Source organism: Pseudorasbora parva, chromosome 9, assembly GCF_024679245.1.
Source record: "Pseudorasbora parva isolate DD20220531a chromosome 9, ASM2467924v1, whole genome shotgun sequence".
In the NCBI taxonomy this organism is placed as follows: Eukaryota; Metazoa; Chordata; class Actinopteri; order Cypriniformes; family Gobionidae; genus Pseudorasbora; species Pseudorasbora parva.
The window spans coordinates 38072523-38081598 of NC_090180.1; the positions used below are offsets into that span (position 1 = coordinate 38072523).

The 9076-nt window shown below is 40.8% G+C and overlaps 1 protein-coding gene across 1 annotated transcript in view; it reads right to left on the reverse strand.

Moving 5' to 3' along the window:
- keap1a (kelch-like ECH-associated protein 1a) overlaps nucleotides 1–9076 on the reverse strand; it is a 30022-nt gene that overhangs the window by 19461 nt on the left and 1485 nt on the right. The window lies entirely within an intron of this gene.

The window sequence follows — 9076 nt, forward strand, 5'->3', positions numbered from 1 at the left end:
GACAAGGAAGCAGAAGAATAATTAAAAATCGATGCGTAGCCCACACTGTAGAGGCTACGGCACAGGCCCGACACAGAAGTATAAATCAGCCTTAACGTTATAATATGAGTTTTGACTGATATAATTTCTGTCCTTTAACAAAAAAGCACACTTTGGCTAGAGTGCAAGAAATGTGATTAAATCATATACACACTTACATGGTGCAATTAAAACATGCATTTTATTGCAGTTATGATTGGTTACTCAGATTATATGCATAATCACATTATCATTACGGTATCCTGTTTTTTTGTGCTCCAGCTTATTCAAAGTACTACTTTAATTCGGTCACACAAAACACGCCTTTCCATTACTTTTATGTAAACATTTGTGGTGAACTATCGTTTTAAAGGGTCATGATGTAACCGATACATCAAGGTGTTAACAGATATACACTCACCTAAAGGATTATTAGGAACACCATACTAATACTGTGTTTAACCCCCTTTCGCCTTCAGAACTGCCTTAATTTAACGTGGCATTGATTCAACAAGGTGCTGAAAGCATTCTTTAGAAATGTTGGCCCATATTGATAGGATCGCATCTTGCAGTTGATGGAGATTTGTGGGATGCACATCCAGGGCACGAAGCTCCCGTTCCACCACATCCCAAATATGCTCTATTGGGTTGAGATCTGGTGACTGTGGGGGCATTTTAGTACAGTGAACTCATTGTCATGTTCAAGACACCAATTTGAAATGATTTGAACTTTGTGACATTGTGCATTATCTTGCTGGAAGTAAAGCCATCAGAGGATGGGTACATGGTGGTCATAAAGGGATGGACATGGTCAGAAACAATGCTCAGGTAGGCCGTGGCATTTAAACGATGCCCATTTGGCACTAAGGGGCCTAAAGTGTGCCAAGAAAACATCCCCCACACCATTACTCCACCACCACCAGCCTGCACAGTGGTAACTAGGCATGATGGATCCATGCATGTTCTCATTCTGTTTACGCCAAATTCTCACTGAATGTCTCAACAGAAATCGAGACTCATCAGACCAGGCAACATTTTTACAGTCTTCAACTGTACAATTTTGGTGAGCTCGTGCAAACTGTAGCCTCTTTTTTTTCTATTTGTAGTGGAGATAAGTGCAACCCAGTGGGGTCTTCTACTGTTGTAGCCCGTCCACCTCAAAGGTTGTGCGTGTTGTGGCTTCACGAATGCTTTGCTGCATATCTCGGTTGTAACAAGTGGTTATTTCAGTCAAAGTTGTTCTTTTATCAGCTTAAATCAGTCGGCCTATTCTCCTCTGACCTCTAGCATCAACAAGGCATTTTCGCCCACAGGACAACAGCATACTGGATGTTTTTCCCTTTTCACACCATTCTTTGTAAACCCTAGAAATTGCAGATTGTGAAATACTGAGACCAGCCCGTCTGGCACCAACAACCATGCCACGCTCAAAATTGCTTAAATCAGCTTTCTTTCCCATTCTAATATTCAGTTTGGAGTTCAGGAGATTGTCTTGCCCAGAAACACACCCCTAAATGCATTGAAGCAACTGCCATGTGATTATATGTTTTTAAAATATATGATATATATTTTAGTTGGGGACACTAAAAATATGATTAAAGTTATTCAACTTATTATACAAATAAAATGTATGAATTAGGTCTTATTTAATTCTATAAACTTAAATACTGATCTGCCAACATTGTTGCTATATGATAAATTAAAATAAGCTGATAACATCACTGTTTTCTCCAGTACGACTGTACAGCCAAATCTAATTTTGTCGCAATATTATCCTGTTTGACACTGTGAAGCTGCTTTGACACAATCGTGATTGTAAAAGCGCTATATAAATAAAGTTGATTGATGATTGATTGATATAATTGCATTAATAAGAAATTGACCAGGTGTTCCTAATAATCCTTTAGGTAAGTGTATGTAACTGTTGTACTGTCAGAGTGGTGATTGGCTGCCGTGACTGGAGAGTACATGTCAAAGTCATCATTTTGTGTGCTTTCTCCACATTATTCATGAGAATAAACTCATTTAATCCAATCACTGCACTGTATTTTAGATGAGATCGCATTACAGCAGAGAATTTAAATGTCACCGTTTCAGTGTCAGCGCTGTTTGTTCAACTCTGCATGTTTAACTTTGCATTCGAGTGTATTTTCGCCACGATGTGATTAGACCTGGAGTTTGACAACCAACACATGGAAAATGCGAACATGTGAAGCATGATTCTGCACGGAATGCCACGATGAGTTTAACATTAAGTGTTTGTTTATCAGATTTCCAGGGAGAGAGGGAGAGAGAGAGAGAGAGAGAGAGAGAGAGAGAGAGAGAGAGAGAGAGAGAGAGAGAGAGAGAGAGAGAGAGAGAGAGAGAGAGAGGGAGGAGGGAGGAGGGAGAGCGAAGTTCCACTGTGTCAGTTATATAGCCGAGGTTATTGAGGGTACAAAACACCTGATTGATAAGCGCACCATGACACATCTCCATTGCCCTGATAAAGAGCCAGTCTGTCTATGAGCAGTCTGGAACGTGTTTATGACTATGAGGAAAACTGTGAATCATAAAGACACTGGGTGCATGGAAGGGTGGTGATCAGTGACCTAGAATCAGGCTGATGGGAAAGCCTTTGTTCAGATGTAGTTTACTACAAGTTAAACTACATACACTGAACTTTTTGCATAATGATTGTAAGCTATTAGTTAACTCGGACATGCTCTCTCTCTCTCTCTCTCTCTCTCTCTCTCTCTCTCTCTCTCTCTCTCTCTCTCTTTCTCTTTCTCTCTCTCTCTCTCTCTCTCTCTCTCTCTCTCTCTCTCACACACACACATGCACACACACACACGCACACACACACACACTTTAGGAATGCATTGCAGTGTGATTCATAGAAATGACTAATGATAGTTTAATTAGCTCAGGGCTCAACAATAAGGATCGCCTGATGGCCCTGGGCCACTGTGAGAGAGTTTTGGGATAGTCTTATGAAGTCCTGATCATCCTGTCAGAGGTTAGTTTTGCCATTATGACCAGCTAGTTGTGCTTAAAAGTTACACAACTTCTTGCTATTACTGGTAAATAAATAACAATAAATAAAACAGGGGTGTTAACCTACACTGATCTCATGGTTCGGTTCGGTTCGGTTCGATTACGATTATCATGTCATCAATTCGGTCAATTCGATATTACAATGCATTGACGGTTCACTGTAGCCTGGTCTTACCAGACTCTCGTACATTTCATTTGTACATAGAGTCTGGCCACTCTCCATTGACAAGCGTTTATTTCCGCAAAGGCGGGTACTCTGTTGAAGTTTAAAACTATTGGATCTGCCCTGAGCCACTCTGGATCTGCCATAACCAATCGCCAACGTTTGGTCGGGACGTATGTCATGCACCCTTCGCCTGTTTCACACATAAATGTGCACTTGTGCAGACCACCTCAGTGATAAAACTATAGGATAAAACCTAAAACTTGTGCATTCAGATTTTGATTTATTCACCCCACGGTGGAGAAGTTTTGTGATCGGGAACACGCTGCTATCATGGTCCGTAACATGATTGTATGTAGGGCTGAAACGATTCATCGAGTAACTCGAGTTAATCGAATCAAAAAAATCCTCGAGGCAAAATCATCTGCCTCGATGCTTCGCTTAGTCCATTTAACTACACACACATATTGCAGAAATACATTTTTTGTGTAAGGACTTGGAGTATGAGCGGATTGCGGTTATATCCGCGGTTCAGGTGCATAAACATCCCAAACATTGCAGGTGGATGAGAGAAATTGTTAATATGTTGATTTTAATAAAGACGCGGAACTCTCATATCACGCTAAAACGCAACGAATGCGTGTCGTTCTTTAACTTTCGTTTTCAGCTCATGTCGAGATCAAAGACCGCAATGCGAGAGAGAGAGAAAGAGAGCGGGCGGGTATCAGCACTGGTAATATCATTTAATATCGCTGTTTTTAAATGAAGAAAACTGTGTGTTGAGCTTCAGGATGCGGCGCTGAACATTTAAGTTTCATTTGCGGCAGTACACGCGTCAGCTGAGGAGATACGAGCAACTCCAAACACATGAACTCGATGGAGTTTGCAGCTTTGCACATGGATCACCGTCATTGTGATGTGTGTGAAATCTTTAATGAGACTTTATATATCCTACTTGATAATATCTTCGAAATGCACCATTAGATGTTCTTAATACTAGGCGCAACAAACATCAGAACAAGCTGTAACGTGCGCGCGCGTGTGTGTGTGTGTGTGTGATGTGCAGCGCTCGTGCTTTCAGAGCTCAGAGCTGCGTGCTTTCATTGATTTGTGTAATTTAAATATCACACTTTATTCATATTTATAGCTACTAACTTAAAACAAGCTGTGTTACAATGATGAATGATTAGCTTTGAATGATTAGCTCAAAAGATCAGCATGTGTGATGTACTTTAACTGAATTAAACATATCTCGCGTTTGATCACGTTCTAGCGGTTATTCCTCTGTGTGATGTAGCCTATAGGTTGTCGACCCTGGTTTATGTAAATGTAATTTTGCCAAAATAAGTTTTTTTGTTTTGTTTAGCAATCTACTTCAGTGTAGCTAATATGTGACGATAGCATCGCGCTTAACACGGAGGATTTGAAGTTGTGACTCTCGGGTGCGGGTGGATGGTTTGCTTCTAACAGCTGATTCGGTGACGATAGAGCTGATCCGCTCATCTCTTGTTCCAAGTTAACCTGTCCAATATGTTTTGCTTCAGTATAGGAGTAAATAAGACAGTAAATGCTTATGTCATGCCTGAGCTGAAGTTGAAACATGAAAGTTAAGTTGCACAACATAAATACAATGTTTAGTTATTTATATTATTTATAGAATATTAGAATATTTATATTATATAGAATTTATAATTTCAGCAATAAAACTTAATTTTTCTAAAAAGAAAACAAATTAGATGTTAATTTTAAGATACCCGTCCTATTGTCTCTTATTGCTCTTTAATAAAGAAAAAGTAATTATTATCCGATTAATCGATTAATCAATCGACTAAGTGGTAGATTAATCGATTACAAAAAGAATCGATAGCTGTAGCCCTAATTGTATGCTGTAAATAAAATGTCATATGCTTGGTATGATAATAAATGCTACTATAAATTACAGACCAATTCAAATGTTTATGTGCTTTATTTTAATTTGTTTGAGCGGTGATGAGATATATTGCTCTTGTAAATACTTGCCAGCATTTTAAAGAAAGTCTAGAAATGCATCCAAATAACAGCAAAGCACAACCGTACGGTGCTCTGCAGTGGTCAAAAATGATTATAAACCGTGAATTTTGAAGTTATATATTTTAGAAAACTCAGAGATGTGGATTCAGACAGCTATTACATCACCACAGGACCTTGGTGTTTGTCAAAAGCAGTAGGTAACTCGGTCTGGAATTTTTAAGTGTTTGGTGGGAAACGGACGGCAATAAAATCACTGACTAGCCCCCGTAAATGATGGCAATACCTTCCGGCCCCATGAGGAACAATTACCATCTGAATAGGGCTTCAGCAACTCCTTCAACACTAATGGAGCGAGCTGGAAAATCTAACTTTTCCCGAATTCACCCTGTTGGGGAGGAGGGCCCCAACATCATGGCCACCAACAAACCTCAGCAAAGATTGTTATTGCTCTGGCTTTACCTTCTGAATATTCGGCAGCGGTTCCACAACGGAATGAATGGCTTTCTCCGCCACCATTACTGAACTACAACTCAAACTAGGGCTGGGCGATATGGCCAAAATTTCATATCCCGATATAGCTCATTTGATATCCCGATAACGATATACATAACGATATAGCATTTTTTCTGTTAATTCAGTTTATGAATAGTCTATACAAAATTGCAATGTGGAAATGCAGTTTGAAATGATATACAAAACAAATAAAGGTAATATGGACTACATTTTTATTTTATGTAGAACCTTTTATTAAAGCAAGACTGTTGGTAAAGTTAACACCTGCCTAGGGATGTTAACCGATGACCGTTTGACCGATGGCTGACCGTATCAACGTTAACCGATCAAAGTTGTCGGTTAAAATAAATAAAAAAGTGATCTCTAAATTAGGCTATTATAGACAGTGGACTAAACGCTACTACAGGTGGCCGTCTCATTCCAAAATCTTTTTGTGTGATTGAACATATCCCTCGCACTCAATTTTTCATAACTCGCCTGTTTGTACTTAATAAACCAATAAAAACATTTGGCGCGAGGTCACAGCGTTTGGGTTTGCGCGCTCACAAGGTTTGCAAAAAGTAAACACTCGAGGTTAGAGCCAGGGCAGACGACAGTATGAAGCGTGCATTTCGCTTTAGATGGGCTTACATTTGGAAATATATTACATCGTCATTTCAGTGGTAACACATAAGGTGTTGATCGTCTTTCTTTATTTTTGTTAGCACTACCTCGAACTAAAGCAGCCTCTTCGGAGCTGTCATTTTCTTAAATGAGCCGCGGCAATGTTTCAAATGAGCTTCTAACGCTGGACAAACGCCTTTATTTACAACGCGATCACCTTGTACCCAAACCATTTCGAAACTAATGAGCCATTTGTCCTCTGATTACAAACAAGCTCCTCTGTGGCGCGTTTGCGGGACTCGTGTTTCGCGCTGTGGGGGATTTTAAAAAAGTGACGTGAGTGGAAGGGAGGCGGCAGCGCGTGTGTGTGTGAGTGAGAGAGCGAGAGAGAGACAGAGGGAGCGCGGCTGTTATTTCAAATAGCGCAGCATATTTTAAACTAATCGGTTAACCGGTTTCAACCGGCTAATGAGGCTCGGTGGTCGGTCAAGAAAATGTTTAGTTTTCGCCATCCCTACACCTGCCATTAAAATATTTCAATATATGGCTATATGGTGTGCCACGCGTAAAAGCCTGTTGCAGCGTCTGTGTCTGAAGTTTGTTTTGAGCGCTTATACCACTATTCTGGCATAATTACTCTGAGAATTACCCTGGTCTGAACTGCATCTACTACCGTCTTCCTCCATGTTTGTTTATGTATTGCAGCGTGCATGGGCATGCCGTGGCGTGAGGTGCATCTTGACGTAAAATTCTGCCATAAACGCCTTATCGTGGCGTAAGCGATAGAGCCTTATATAAAACGATAGACATTTTCTATCGTCCAGACGATATATTTCGTCATATCGCCCAGCCCTAACTCAAACTAGAGCATGACATCAACGTCATCGTTCTTAGCCACTCCCTCCCGCTGATTAGACTGGTAAAAATTAGTTCAGAGAAAACCTAAGAATACAATTGTTAGATTTGTTTAACAGTTGTTCGCGAGGCGGGTGTTCGTGTAACAATCGCTCCAGCGGACGTGCTCAGCTCCACAACACTTGGTCCTGCTCTGCTTCCGACTACAGTACAGTAACGTTAATTACAGCATGCATGAACGTGATTTCTTTCCGGCTCCTATCCCGATTCTTTTCCACTGGCTGTGAGATGAAAACCATATGTCCCAAGATGCTGAGCTCAAACTTGGCGTCATCAAACTACGCCTTTGTTTTGAATAGGCGCTAGGGGTGTCCATGGTTAACCGATTGACCGATTAACCGTTAAAAATTGCGTAACCGAGTGAAACATTTTGCTCGGTTAAGTGACGTCAATGACGTGCCTTGAATTTAGTTGTAATATATGTTTGCACCCTTATAGACCGCCAGAGCGCTCCCAGACATTTGTAGTATCCATAGGGTTAGGGTAGTATCCACAAGAAGAAGTCATGACCAGCTTTCTAAGCGGGCAAAGAAAGCGTGGGAGCACTTTAAAAATGAGAGTGACGGGGCGAAATGCAAGTATTGCAATGCAGTGCTTACCGCATTTTTCAGGCTATAAGTTGCTCCGGAGTATGAGTCGCATCAGTCAAAATATGCGTCATGAAGAGGAAAATAACATACATCGCACTGGACTAAAAGTCGCATTAGGGCAGAAGCAGAGCGCGAGCCGCGCGCGCTGTGCATAACGGATCAGAAGAAAGAAAGTTTGAAGTGAGAAACTTGTGAATGACTAGAGAAAAGCAGACGTTACTTTAACTGTAATGAAGAAAACAAAAAAAAACGCTAATCGCGGACTGAAAGCAAGATGGCCAGAGCTGAAGGGACGAGTCCAGAGATGCTTAAACTCTCTGCCGGGAGAGGCTCATCAGCCGCGCGAGTTAAACGCTGAGTCTGTGTGAATCATTCTCGGCTGCATATTTTACTAACGTTACATGCTCTAATCGCGCAGGCGCCCTCGCGGCCACTGGCATTGCTCGTGAACTGGAGCGCATCTCATCCTAATTTAACGAAACTCAGCATACGCCTCGCAGACATGAAATAGATCTTAAGAAACTTGAAATGTCTTTTAACAATTTAAAACGAAAAGAAATAGGCTACTCTCTGATTGTGTAATCCATGATGTGCATTTCTCTCTATAGGCGCGTTCACTATACGGAGATGGCGGTCGTCAAATTAATAAGCTAAAAATAACCCTGACGCACACTATGGTTAACCGAGTATTAACCGCTAAGGGCCTCGGTTAACGGTTAATGAAAAACTTGAAACGTGCAGCCCTAATAGGCGCCCTCTAATGGACAGAAAAGTTGCATAGTGCACCTTTAAGCATTATATTTATCTCCCCTTCTGATGTAGTAAGGGGATCTTATTATATCACTACCCCTTAATATGCACATTAACCACGGCGACGCTCTTTTGTTTTTTCGCAAGCCACAAGGGTGAACAAAAACACACAAAAAAAAGAGAAATAGAAGTTACTCGCAAAAGTTGACTGACAGCCAGTTGTCTGTGTGCGTGTGCTTCAGATAAATGTGCTCACTCAGAAAACTATCCATTAGAAGTTTAAACTAATATAGCTTTTAAAACGTGTTAAATTATAAACATTCGATAAAAGAAGAACTATGCTATCTGTGAGAGTAATCACGATATAGATGATAATCAAAAGATATCACGTTAGGATTTGGCAGAGAATTCGATCGGCAGGAACTGTGGATAAGGGGCAGCACGCAACAGTTCATTTGCATTTAAAGGCACATGCACG